This window comes from Rhinichthys klamathensis, unplaced genomic scaffold (genome assembly GCF_029890125.1).
Source record: "Rhinichthys klamathensis goyatoka isolate OS25496 unplaced genomic scaffold, OSU_Roscu_1.1 h1tg000019l_1, whole genome shotgun sequence".
Lineage (NCBI taxonomy): Eukaryota > Metazoa > Chordata > Actinopteri > Cypriniformes > Leuciscidae > Rhinichthys > Rhinichthys klamathensis.
Window position 1 is genome coordinate 3,772,829 of NW_026606570.1, and position 14,508 is coordinate 3,787,336.

At 50.4% G+C, this 14,508-nt stretch overlaps 1 long non-coding RNA gene across 1 annotated transcript; it reads left to right on the forward strand.

Annotated features, from left to right (window-relative positions):
• The first annotated feature begins 13,097 nt into the window (after positions 1–13,097).
• On the forward strand, positions 13,098–14,164 carry LOC130072959 (uncharacterized). The gene is made up of 3 exons (XR_008804192.1): positions 13,098–13,315; positions 13,789–13,855; positions 14,106–14,164. It is a non-coding gene; the product is annotated as an uncharacterized LOC130072959 (long non-coding RNA).
• The last annotated feature ends 344 nt before the right edge of the window (positions 14,165–14,508 follow it).

Genomic DNA, 14,508 nt, shown 5'->3' on the forward strand with positions numbered 1-14,508 from the left:
GCGTGCCTATTGGCTGTCCTGCGGCAACTGCAGCAGCCTATCGAGAGAGGCCCTTGGTGACGTCAGATCCAATGGGGGCGCTTCACGCCCACTACGTCACCTCCCGCCAAAGCGGGCATGGCCTGGGCCTATAAATATAGCTCGATGGGCTGATATAATCTGGTTTTTCATCGCCGAAGCGAACCAGAGCGTGTTGCAGGCACGGCAAAGATACGCAGTACTCGTTCCCTCTTCTAGAGAGAACCGAGGTTATGTTAGTAACCGAGTACGTTCTCTTACGAGAGGTTCTCTCGTACTGCGTAATATCTTACGCTAGGGGAACACAGTGTAAAACGCCATGCGTGCTGGGATCCAACACCAAAGTCCCAAGGGCAGGTGCCCGGGGCTCATATAGTGCATAATCACCAGGGAGTCACAAAGAGTCTGAGAAGAGAGGCTAGAAGCGTCATTCCCAATAAGTTAGCGTCCTAAGGGAGCTAATCACATCAATAGTGTTCCACACAGTCAGGGTGAAAATGTTCGACCTGAACTGTGTAACAGTATGGGTCTTACTTTTGCCCATGGAGTAATTTTATCGATCAGCGAGCGGTGCTCAAGCGGTTGTAGTATTCTGAGCCGAACCAACGGGGCAGACAATACTGATTTTAGACCGAAAGTAGTTTAGCCTGTAAGGCGGGAACCTCTAGGTTATAAAACCTTATAAATGTAGACGGGGAGGCCCAGCCTGCCGCCATACAGATATCCTGCAAGGTAATCCCGCTAGACCAAGCCCACAACGAGGCCATGCCTCTTGTGAAGTGCGCTCTAACACCTAAAGGACACTTCAAGCCTTTAGACGTGTATGCCAGCGCTATGGCATCAACTATCCATCTGGATAGGCTCTGTTTCGATGCGGCTAGTCCCTTAGCACGTCCGCTGAATGAAACGAAGAGCTGCTCAGTCTGTCTGAAAACAGACGAGCGAGACACATAAGCTCTTAATGCCCTGACTGGGCAAAGGAAGCTCGCGTCCTTTTCCTCGTTGTAAACCGGCAAGGCAGACAGAGAAATAACCTGAGCCCTGAACAGTGTGTTGAGGGATTTAGGCACGTATCCGTTTGAGTATGACTTTCGAGTCATTTGGCCCAAATTCCATACACGTTGCGCTTACTGAGAGCGCTTGTAAATCCCCTATGCGCTTCACTGAAGCAAGAGCCATAAGAAACACTGTCTTGAATGACAGATGTTTCATGTCCGACAAATGGATTGGCTCGAACGGGGCACCTTTCATGGCTTCCAAAACCGTGGAAAGGTGCCACAAGGGGACTGAGGGGGGTCTGGAAGGATTCAGCCTCTTAGCTCCCTTAAGGAAGCGGATGACCAGATCGTTCTTCCCCAGTGATTGGCCAGTCGCGGGTTTTGTAAACGCTGCTATGGCCGCCACCTAAACTTTGAGCGTAGATGGGGTTCTGCCCTGATCCAGTAGCTCTTGAAGGAAGGAGAGAACTTCCGTAACCCCGCAGTCTAGGGGTGAAAAGCCTCAGGCTTTGCACCAGCCAGAAAACACAGACCATTTTGAGGAATAGAGTCGTCTAGTAGCCTGCGCTCTAGCCTGCGTGATCGTGTTTAACACTCCCTCCGGGAGGTTTGCGGGTACCCGTTGATGGCCCATGCGTGCAGGGACCACAGCTCCGGGCGAGGATGCCAAATCGAGCCCTTGGCCTGAGAGAGGAGGTCTTTCCTCGTCGGTATTGGCCATGGGGCAGTGCTTGTCAGCTGCATCAGAACTGGGAACCAAGCCTGGTTTTTCCAGAGCGGAGCCACAAGTAGCACTGAGCATCCGTTTTCCCTGATTCGTTCCAATACCTGAGGCAAGAGCGAGACGGGGGAAAAGCATAGAGCGGGCAGCAGGGCCAGACGTGGGCCAGCGCATCCCTGCTCTTGGAGAAAAACTTCGGACAGTGAGCGTTTTCTTGGGACGCAAACAGGTCTACCTGCGCTCTGCCGAATGTCTCCCACAGCAATTGGACCGTCTGCAGGTGCAGAGACCATTCTCCTGCTGGAACATTGTTTCTGGACAGGCCGAACCGTAGGACTGTGTATTGATATACCTGGCCCTCGAAGGCGAATCTCAAGAATCGCCTGTGACGTGACGCTATTTGTATTTGGAAATACGCGTCCATCAGATCTATTGACATAAACCAGTCCCCTTGGCAAATCTGTGCGAGGATTTTCCTGGTTGTGAGCATTCTGAACTGGCGTTTCACAAGAATTTTGTTCAGCTGTCTTAGATCTAGAATGGGTCTGAGACCCCCGTCTTTTTTCGGTACCAGAAAATATCTGCTGTATAGGCCCCCTTCGCTCTGAGCTTGAGATAAAGGCTCTATTGCCCTTTTGCTCAATAGTTTCACTATTTCGGCTCGAAGTAGATGGGCTACTTCGGTTTTTACCGTAGTTTTGACCCGCGCCGTGTAGCGGCGGGGGCGTCGAGCGAACTGCAGCGAATAGCTTCTTTTTATAATGTTCAGCACCCATTCTGATACTCCGGGAAGCTTTGCCCACGCATTTGCATGAATAGCTAGGGGTAGAATAAGATCTGTGCTCTGGCCGCAACATAGTGGCGACAGGAGAGCTTTGGTGTGCTATAACGTAAACACTGTGCTTGCAACGTTTGAGGCAGGGGGCGGGCAGCCTGGTCGCCCTCGATTCCCTTATAGCTGTTTGCTGAGAGAGAGCGAGCGGGGCAAGCCCCGTGGGGCTTAACATGTCTGTGAGTGAATGTGGGCGCGGGACAGCGGGCACATTTACTGCACTGAAAACACCGTCGGCCTGAGCTGACTGTATGTGTGTTGGTTTCGTTTTTACAGAAACCGTGGGACATGCAGTGTGTAGTGTTTGTGGGCACTGGGTTGTGGGCACATTCACTACATTTAATGCACAATCGACATGATTTCATTTGTGCGAGCCCTGTACTGTGGCGGGCTGTGTTTGTGTGTAGAAATGAACACTGGGCTGTGGGCATTTTTATTATACTCATAACACCATCGGCTGTGGCCGGAATACCAGAAATTACTCTGCTTATGTGATTTATCTGGGTCGCCGTGGAAACGGCATTTGTGTGCAGGCAAGCGGGCCATGGTACCGGCTTGTTTACTGCAAAATACACTGGAACAGTCGCATTTTCTGGAACTGAACGAGCGAAAAGTTTCGGTGGAAGTCTGGCCGCGGCGAGACTTGAACACCGTCCTAGGAGGGCTAGGAAGACTTTGAGGCCTCGGGCTTTATCTCAATCTTTTGCCGGGGCCCACTTTGAGGGGGGCGGCGGCCGGCAGAGCGAGGTCTCTGGTCCCGGGCTTGACGGCGTTGTGAAGCGGCGGCGGGCGGAGGCTGTGGCTGGGAGCTTCGAGCAGACGGCTGTTTTGGCCGATCTGCTGCGAAGCTAGAGCGCTTTGGTAAGAAGTGCTTCATAGCCTGTGACGTCTTCTGAACCTCAGCGAATCTATCCGCGAAAACTTTGACGGATGATCCAAAGAGGCTAGCTGGGGAGATGGGCGCTTCGAGGAACGCGGAGCGCTCCGCGTCCGGCATCTCAGATAACGTCAGCCATAGGTGTCTCTCAGCAACGGTGAGAGAAGCCATTTTCCGCCCAATGGCCTGTGCAGCGGATTTCGCGGCGCGAAGAGCCAGGTCCGTAGCTCTCCTCAAATCCGATAGCTTCCGGTCCTTCCTCATCCAGTTTTCGGAGAAGGTCGGCTTGGAAGATCTGCAGTACGGCCATCGAGTGTAATGCCGATACAGCCTGCCCAGCGGCGGTATAAGCGCGGCTGTGCATAGTGGAAGTAGTGCGGCAAGCTTTAGAATGTAGCGCCGTCTTAGCTCGCCGTCCAGCAGAGGGCGGGCAAAGATGGGCCGCTACAGCTTCTTCTACTGGAGGAAGAGAGTGGTATCCTTTGTCTTTAGTACCGTCCACCACAGAGAATGCTGCTGAGACAGAGGTACACAGTCCCTTTGCAGGAAACATCCATCCAGTCGGTTGTGCGCGGGCGCCGCCCACTCAAGGCCGAGGCTCGCCACGGCCTGTGAGAGTAGACGCATCAGCTCGGATTCGATGCTGGCCCGTTTCCCTGATGACTCGCGGGTAGAGGGGGAGGTCCACAGAGCTCGCCCAATCCTCACTGTCCGACGCCAGGATAGAGCAGCTGGGCTTCTCTACAGATGCAGCTATCTCGTCATCATTAATGGCGGAAGCGGCGGCGGACGGCGGCCGTTGTCCGTCGGATGAGCGACTCGAGTGAAGCTGGTGAAGCTCGCGGGCGAACCGGCGAGCTTTCACGGGCTGGAGAAGGCTCGGGGACCCGGTGAGTACGGCGCTTTTTACGGCGCGGCACTATAGCGGGCGGAAGTGCAGACTCTGAGAAAAATGCCAGGCGAGTCCTCAGAGTCACCATGGCAATAGCTCGCAATGATGGCCGCAACGCGTTTTACATTAATTCAAAATTAAGGATAATTTTTGCCTTCAATATCTCGTGGAAAAGAGGTTTTCCCCTAGCGTAAGATATTAAGCAGTACGAGAGAACCTCTCGTAAGAGAACCAGCTATGGAAGTAAAATAATGACAAATGTTTTTGAAACAAAAAGCCTGTTGAATTGTACTACTTGAAAAAAATATGCATTGCATTAACCCTGCTTGTATTTTAACGCATTGTATTTTTAGGGCTTGCATTTTTATGGGCTGAAATTTAGCATGGTTGAATATTTAAGCTGTTAATATTTAAATTCAAAACATTTCAAACACATTTTCATTAGTAAAATTTTAATAATCCATATTCACCTTTCATATTTCACTTCCAAAATATTCAAACTGATTAAAAATGCAACCTATAATATTCAACAGGCGGTTTTCAGTTCATTTTATTTCGCTTCGCAAATTCGCTTCCACAAATTCAGTGGTTCAAATTCGACAGTAAATTCAACGTTGACATCCAGGAACTGCAGGAATAGCAGTTGATTACAGAGCATAATCTCCATCTGCTGTTAGTCTATCTCACCAGCAGGGGGTGCAAGCGCGTCCCAGCAAACATGCCAGTGCGGGCCCACTGTGGGTAAGTGTGGGTTTTCTGTGGGACAGTGTGGGCAAGGGCAAACCCTTTGGGGCCCCATGTGGGCTTTCTGAGGGCAAGCCCACAGTGGGCTTGCCCACAGAAACCCCTCAAGGGCCCCTAGTGGGTTAGCCCATGTGGGGCCCATAGCAGTTTTGCCCATTTGGGCCCCCATGAGGGTTTACTGTGGGAAACCCACTGTGGGTTTGCCCACAGAAAAAGGGCCCCTTGTGGGTTAGCCCATGTGGGGCCCAAAGCAGTTTTGCCCATTTGGGCCCCCATGAGAGTTTACTGTGGGCAACCCACTGTGGGTTTGCCCACAGAAAACTCCTTAAGGGCCCCTAGTGGGTTAGCCCATGTGGGGCCCAAAGCAGTTTTGCCCATTTGGGCCCCCATGAGGGTTTACTGTGGGCAACCCACTGTGGGTTTGCCCACAGAAAACGTACTCGGTTACTAACGTAACCTCGGTTCTCTCTAGAGAGGGAACGAGTACTGCGTAATAGCTTACGCTAGGGGAAAAACTCTTTTCCGCGAGATATTGAAGCCAAAAATTATCCTTTGATTTTTTATTAATGCAAAACGCTTTGCAGCAGCAAGCAAACATAGGCGAAACAGCTCGCGCGCCTATTGGTTGCTCTGCAGCAAATGCAGCAGCCTATCGAGAGAGACTCTGCGTGACGTAATGACCAATGGGGGCAATTCGCGCCCATATCGTCACGTCCCGCCAGAAGGGGCGTGGTCTCGCCCTATAAATATGCTCGTTAGGCTGATACAAGCTGGTTTTTATCGCTGAAGCGAACCAGAGCGTATTCCACGCACGGCAAGATACGCAGTACTCGTTCCCTCTCTGGAGAGAACCGAGGTTACGTTAGTAACCGAGTACGTTCTCTTACGAGAGTATCTCTCGTACTGCGTAATAGCTTACGCTAGGGGAACACAATGCAACACGCCGTGCGTAAAGGGATCCAACACCAAAGTCCCAGGGGCCGAAGCCCAGGGCTCATGTAGTGCATAATCACCATAAACTCACATAGAGTAAAGGAGAGAGGCTGGAAGCGTCATTCCCTATAAAAAAGCACCCAGCGGGGCTATTATATGACCATCAAACGCGCAGCCAGGGTGAAAGCATTCAGCCTGATCTGGGCGGCCATACGTGAGTCAACACTCATGGGGCTGCAGTAAACTCAGCATCTGGGCCGCAGAGCGGGGCAGATAGCACTGAATTTAGACCGCCAAAAGCTTAGCTTGTAAGGCGGGTACCTCCAGGTTATAGTATTTTATAAATGTAGACGGCGAGGCCCAGCCCGCGGCCGTACAGATATCTTGCAGGGAAACCCCGCTAGACCATGCCCACGAAGAGGCCACGCCTCTCGTGGAATGCGCCCTGACACCCAAGGGGCACTGTAAGCCCTTCGCAGAGTAAGCGAGCGCGATGGCATCCACTATCCATCTGGATAGGCTCTGTTTTGAGGCGGCGAGTCCCTTGGAACGCCCGCCGAACAAAACAAAAAGCTGCTCCGTCTGTCTGAAAACAGACGAGCGTGCCACATAAGCTCTCAATGCCCTGACGGGGCAGAGGAGACTTGCATCCTCCTCCTCACTGAGAACCGGAAGGGCAGACAGGGAAATGACCTGGGCCCTGAACGGCGTGTTGAGGGATTTCGGGACATACCCGTGTTTCGGTTTGAGAATGACCTTTGAGTCATTAGGCCCAAACTCCATACACGACGCGCTTACTGAAAGCGCCTGTAGGTCCCCTATGCGCTTCACTGAAGCGAGAGCCATGAGAAACACTGTCTTGAACGACAGGTGTTTCATGTCCACCAGCTGGATTGGCTCGAACGGGGCGCCTTTCATGGCCTCCAAGACCGTGGAAAGGTCCCACGTCGGGACTGAAGGGGGCCTTGGAGGGTTCAGCCTCCGAGCTCCCCTAAGGAAACGCACGACTAAGTCGTTTTTCCCAAGCGACTGGCCAGACACCGGTTTTGCAAACGTTGCTATGGCCGCCACATATACTTTGAGCGTGGATGGGGTCCTGCCCTTATCCAGTAGCTCTTGAAGGAAGGAAAGCACTTCCGCAACCCCGCACTCCACAGGTGAAAGGCTCTGGGCCTGACACCATGTCGAGAAAACAGACCATTTTGAGGAGTAGAGCCGCCTGGTAGACGGAGCTCTAGCCTGCGCGATCGTGTTTAACACTCCCTCTGGGAGGCTAGCGGGTACCCGTTGATGGCCCATGCGTGCAGGGACCATAACTCCGGGCGAGGGTGCCAGATTGAGCCCTCCGCCTGAGAGAGGAGGTCTCTCCTCAATGGTACAGGCCATGGGGCAGTGCTGGTCAGCTGCATCAGGGCAGGGAACCACGTCTGGTTCGTCCAGAGCGGGGCTACAAGCAGCACTGGGCATCCGTTTTCCCTGATTCGTTCCAACACCTGAGGCAGGAGCGAGACAGGAGGAAAAGCATACAGGGGGCAGCGGGGCCAAACATGAGCCAGCGCGTCCTTGCTTTTCGAGAAAAACTCCGGGCAATGAGCGTTTTCTTGGGACGCGAATAGGTCCACCTGAGCTCTGCCGAACGTTTTCCACAGCAGCTGGACCGTCTGCGGGTGCAGCGACCATTCCCCTGCTGGAACGTTGTTCCTGGACAGTCTGTCTGGTCCCACGTTCAGGTGACCAGGCACGTGCGCCGCTTTCAGTGAGAGCAGGTTGTGCTGAGCCCAAACCAGGAGGCGTTCCGTCAACCTGTAAAGGTTTCGTGACCTGACGCCGCCCTGGCGATTTATGTATGCCACCACCGACATGTTGTCCGACCGGACCAAGACGTGGTGGCCTGTTATCTGGGGACAAAAACGCCGTAGCGCTTTGTCGGCTGCTATCATCTCCAAGCAGTTTATGTGAAGGAGCTTTTCCCGTTCTGACCACAGGCCAGCTAGCGGTCTGCCCTCGAGCAGCGCTCCCCACCCCGAGGTGGAGGCGTCCGTAGACACCACCTTCACGCTCGAAGCGGTCCCCAGACTCACACCTGACTGATACCAGTCGGTTTCTCTCCAAGGTTTCAGAGCTGAAACGCACTGAAGGTCGACCCTGAGGCGAAACAGACCCGCTGTCCATGCCCTGGGTGGAACCCGCGTCTTCAGCCACATCTGCAGTGGGCGCATGCGGAGCAGGCCCAACTGGAGTACAGAGGCTGCTGAGGCCATCAGCCCCAGCATTTTCTGAAACCTTTTGAGCGGGACTATCGCGCCGTGGCGGAAGGATTTCACGCCGCGCTGAATATTTAGCACGCGCTCTGGTGACAGGCGTGCTGTCATGGACAGCGAGTCCAACACGGTTCCCAGAAAGGAAATTTTCTGACTGGGAGACAGTGAGCTCTTCGCCCAATTGACTGTGAGGCCCAGCTTCTCGAGGTGCTCGAGCAATGCGGCCCTGTGTTCTATGAGCTCCGATCGTGATCGAGCTAGAATCAGCCAATCGTCCAAGTAGTTCAGAACTCGCATGCCCTGAAGTCTCAGGGGCGCGAGCGCCGCGTCCATGCACTTCGTAAATGTACGAGGCGCTAGGGACAGGCCGAACGGCAGGACTGTGTATTGATATGCCTGGCCCTCGAAGGCGAATCTCAAAAATCGCCTGTGATGGGACGCTATTTGTATTTGGAAATAGGCGTCTTTCAGATCTATCGACATAAACCAGTCCCCGAAGCGCACCTGCGCGAGGATTTTCCTGGTCGTAAGCATTCTGAACTGGCGCTTCACAAGCACTCTGTTCAGCTGCCGCAGATCTAAAATGGGTCTGAGACCCCCATCCTTTTTCGGTACCAGAAAATATCTGCTGTATAGGCCCCCTTCGCTCTGAGCCTGAGATAAAGGTTCTATAGCCCCTTTGCTCAGTAGTTTCGCTATTTCGGCACGAAGTAGATGAGATACTTCGTTTTTCACCGTGGTTTCGACGCGCGCCGTATAACGGCGCGGGCGTCGAGCGAATTGTAGCGAATAGCCTCTCTTTATAGTGTTCAGCACCCATTCTGAAACCCCGGGAAGCTTTGACCACGCATCTGCGTGAATAGCTAGAGGCAGAATGAAATCCAAAACGGCAGCTCGAGAGCCTGGGCATACTGGGAACACAACACCGTGTTTACAGCGTTCGAGGCGGGGGGCGCGCTGATCACAGCGGGCGACCTGGCCGCGCTCAGCTTTTTTATGGCAGATTGTGCAGAAAAAGCGAGCGGGGGAGATCCCGTGGGAATCGGCGTGTCTGTGAGAAAATGTGGGCGCGGGGCTGCGGGCACATTTAATACACTGAAAACACTGTCGTTCATGGCCGACTGAATGTGTGTTGGTTTCGTTTTTACAGAAACCATGGGACACGCAGCATGTAGTGTGAGCGGGCATGATGACATGGGCACTTGCACTACATTGTTTGCACAATCGACCGGAGTCGATTTTATTTGTGCTAGCCCTGCACCGTGGCGGGCTGTGTTTGTGTGTGGGAATGGGCACTGGGTGGGCATTCTTACAACACTCATAACACCTTCGGCCGTGGCCGGAACACCAGAAAATGCACTCTTTATTGGATTTATCTGGGTAGCCGTAAAAACGGCTTTTGTGCGCAGGCAAACGGGCTGTGACACCGGCTGACTCTCTGCGAAATACACTGGGACAGTCGCGATGTTTGGAACTGACCGAGCGAGAAGTTTTGGTGAAAAACCGGCCGCAGCGGGATCTGAACACCGTCGTTTTCCTAGAATGGCTAGGAAGATTTTGAGGCCTCGGGCTTGATCTCAATCCTCGGCCGGGGCCCGCGCTGAGGGGGGCGGCGTCCAGCAGAGCGAGAGCGCGGTCTTTGGTCTCGGGAGTGGCGGCGCTGTGAAGCGGCGGCGGCGGGCGGAGCAGGCTGCGGCTGAGAGCTGCGAGCAGGCGGCGGTTTAGAGCGACCTGCAGCGGAGCTCGAGCGCTTCGGGAGGAAGTGCTTCATGGCCTGCGAAGTCTTTTGCACCTCCATGAATCTATCCGCAAAGTCTGTGACGGCAGATCCGAAAAGGCCCGCTTGAGAAATGGGCGCGTCGAGGAACACAGAGCGCTCGGCTTCCGTCATCTCGGACAGCGTCAACCACAAATGTCTCTCAGCCACGGTGAGAGAGGCCATGTTTCGTCCTATGGCCTGTGCAGCGGCTTTAGTAGCGCGAAGAGCGAGGTCTGTAGCGCTTCTCAGGTCCGCGACGCAGATCGCTCCGGGTCCTTCCTCGTCCAGTTTAAGGAGAAGGTCGGCCTGGAAAATCTGCAGGATGGCCATAGTGTGCAGCGCTGAAACTGCTTGCCCGGCGGCGGTGTAAGCGCGACCGTGCATGGATGACGTCACCCGGCAGGCTTTAGATGGAAGCGTCGTGTGCGCGCGCCGTCCAGCGGAGGGCGGGCAGAGATGAGACGCTACAGCTGGTTCCACAGGAGGAACAGAAAGGTATCCTCTTTCCTTCGCGCCATCCACAGAGGAGAAAGCAGCAGAAGCAGAGGTACGAAGCCTGGCGGAGAAGGGGGCGTTCCACGATTTCGTAACTTCGTCGTGAAGTTCCGGGAGGAAGGGCGCGGGCCGCGATTTCGACGGAGCCTCGTCACTTCCGAGAAAGCGTCCGTCCATTCTGTTGCGCGGCGGCTGCGCGGGCGCCTCCCAATCGAGGCCGATGCTTTCAACGGCCTGAGAGAGCAGACGCATCAGCTCAGTCTCAATGCCGGCTCTCTTACCAGTGGTCTGGCGGGAAACGCTAGCGGAGGGGAGATCCACGGAGCTCGCCCAATCCTCACTATCGGACGCCAGAAGAGAACACGCCTCGGAGGGTTCGTCAGGCTCGTGGATGGACGCGGCGGCAGGCGGCGGCCGTTGTCCGTCAGTGAGCGACTCGAGCGAAGCCGGCGAAGCAGGCGGGCGAACCGGCGAGCTTTGGCGGGCTGGAGATAGCTCGGGAGCGCGCTGGGCGCGGCGCTTTTTACGGCGCGGCGTCACGGCGGGCTGTGGTGAAGGCTCGGAGAATGATGCCAGGCGCGTCCTCAGAGTCACCATGGGCAAAAGCTCGCAATGAGGGCATCCGCCGTCAGCGAGCGCGAGAGCCGCGTGATCCTCACCCAGACAGGAAACACAGATGACGTGTCGATCTCCATCGCTGAGCGGGGCGCGGCACGAGCCACAGGAAGGCATCTTTAAAAAGACGCTGCTCTTTTTGTGAGAGAAGTGTAAGTCGCGTCAAGTAAGCGAACAAACACTTCTCAACAGAGAAATACACACAGGGTATTGAAAGGATATATAACGCCGGAAAGCGCAGCAGGTACGGCAGATGAAGGCGGCGAGGCCAGCGACTCCAGAGCTCGTCCCGCTGAAAGGCTTGCTTCGACGGCGCGGCTTCTCACTCCGGATCCAGCGATGCGTGTGCTTCGCTGAAGAGGTAAAAATCAGCTTGTATCAGCCTAACGAGCATATTTATAGGGCGAGACCACGCCCCTTCTGGCGGGACGTGACGATATGGGCGCGAATTGCCCCCATTGGTCATTACGTCACGCAGAGTCTCTCTCGATAGGCTGCTGCATTTGCTGCAGAGCAACCAATAGGCGCGCGAGCTGTTTCGCCTATGTTTGCTTGCTGCTGCAAAGCGTTTTGCATTAATAAAAAATTAAAGGATAATTTTTGGCTTCAATATCTCGCGGAAAAGAGTTTTTCCCCTAGCGTAAGCTATTACGCAGTACGAGAGATACTCTCGTAAGAGAACCCACACGGGCCCCCAGGCAGTTAGCCCATGCGGGGCACATAGCTGTTTTTCACTATGGGGCCCCCACGAGGGTTTACTGTGGGCAACCCACCATAACAGTACATTGTTTTAAGTTGTTTAACAGTCATATGTTTTAAGATTAAAAGGTTTAAGATTAGAAGCTTAATCAAACTATTTAACGATCCCATGAAATGTCATAAATGTTATTTTATTCAACAGTCCATAATTAACTAAAACGGCATATAATGGATTATGAGCATGTGCATTTAAAATAACAAATTTGTGACTTATAAGGAATTATAAAAAATAATATGTAACTATATATTGTAATGCAGTAGGTCTTAATGAGTCTTTATAAATATATTTATAGAATAGTAATATTGCTCATAAATAAGTATAAATGGTGCTATAATTGATTATAAGCATGGACTGCATAGAAAGTGTTACGTATTTATTAAATAAAATTAACTTATTTGTCACAATAAAAACAATGGAAATGGTTTACTGATTTGTTTTGGTATTCATTAGTGATGTATATTTATTATAATAAAATTATTTATTATTGATACTAATAAATACATCACTGATGTAACGACTGAGACCAATCAGAGACAATTATTTGTTATGGTTAACAAATACCTCACTCTGGGACTTGGGGCCCCATCCCCCTTACGGGGATTTACCTCTATAAATTGGTACTTTGAAGATCGAAATGATTGTGTACATCGTAATTACTTGGTAATTTTATGACTTACTGGCAACGTAACTACATCGCATGCCCGTAATTTCATTACCATCATATTACCAACCCACGTCGTCAGTACGTCCTCCTAAGGTTATAATATAACCAACAACGTCGCAGATACGTAGCCTACTCTAATCGTAATAACTTGGTAATTTTATGACTTGCTGGCAACGAAACTGCAACGTCACGGGCCCGTAATTTCATTACCATCTTTCATTTAAAGCAGTGCTTTCATATTCTCTTTTAATGTAAAAAAAAAATATATATATATATAAAAAAAAAAAAATTACATGGGTCATACAAAATGATGGGTCATACAGAACTACAAAATGATTTTTAAATTCATGATTTAAAATTAATGATATTTTAAATTGTTAAATGTTTTAATTCTAGATGTTTATTTAAATGCTGCGTGCCTTTTGAATTGTTCTATGGTTTCAATGCGCGTGCGCGTAAACATTTGCATTCAAAGCTGTCTGATTCAAAGACGCACGCACGCGATCAGATGGAAACCATGGAAACGAGGGAACCTCATCAACTGACAAACAGCAAAACTAGCGTCTCTCCCTGTTGTTTTCACTGCTTTCAGGTAAGTTTAGTTAACAAAATCACACAAATAATACATACAAACGTTCCTGACACATTTATTACGTATAATTGATACGCTTCTGTTGAATATTTACTTTATTGAAATGGTTTTGTGTCTTCGAAAAAGTCCGTTAGCATCTCAACCGTTTTCAGAAGTGTAGCAGCTAAGTTAAGTTAACGTTACACTTGAGCTCTTGTTTTACCTAAGTTTGGGGTTTTAACCACATCTTTGTGTTGATAACAGTTTTTGATAGTTTTGTTTTGCTGGTAATTTGTCAATGGGTGATTGTAACCTGAAAGAATTCACTGTAACGTACTGTTAATCAGTGACGTCACTTACAAATATTGATAATAAAAGTGATTTCAGGAGGGACAGAAAAAAACCCCTCCACAACAAAGGGGGAATTATTGTTTAATCATGATAATAATTTCATATGCATTTATTGCACAATATATATTGCCTTAAGATTATATATATATATATATATATATATATATATATATATATATATTCTTTATCTTTTCTGCATTTCATCTCTAGCTTGCTTCCTTGTAATGAACCCTATGTTCTATTGTAAATCCTATGTAACATTGTTGGCTCTGTGACACATTGCATGTTATGTTCTAGAAGATCATCATGCTGATGGCCTGCTGCACCCCGTCCAAGACAATCTCCACGGCTATGAACTCGACTAGTAAGCAAAACCTCAAACATACTGTTCAAAAGTTGGGGGTCTGTAGGATTTATGCTTTTTAATGAAGTCTCACACTTTAAATTCATTAACCCCAGTTTTTTTCAGTGATATTGTCCTTGAGAAGCCTGTAGGCTAAATAGGCGGCAAATATAATGTTATAATGGTCATAGTTATAATAATTAATTTAACTATTATGATAACAGGATATCATGGTCACTGGTATATATATATATATATTTTTTTTCTCTAGGTGTGTTTTTAATTATGTTGGCCAATGAGACAGACACCATACTGTCCAACTCAAAGGTATTTATTTATTTTTATGTATGAATAAGGGTCTTATCTAGCGAAACGATCGGTCATTTCAAAAATAAATAAAAAAGTTAAAGTGTTATAGGCACAAATGCTCGCCTTGCGAACTCTCCTGTTCGAACTCGTTCATCAAAATGAACGAATCTTTTTTCGAGTCACTCGAAAAAAGATTTGTTCATTTTGATGAACGAGTTCGAACAGGAGAGTTCGCAAGGCGAGCATTTGTGCCTATAACACTTTAACTTTTTTATTTATTTTTTAAATGACCGATCGTTTCGCTAGATAAGACCCTTATTCATCGTCTGGTATCGTTTAAAGCCCTTTGAAGCTGCACTGAAACT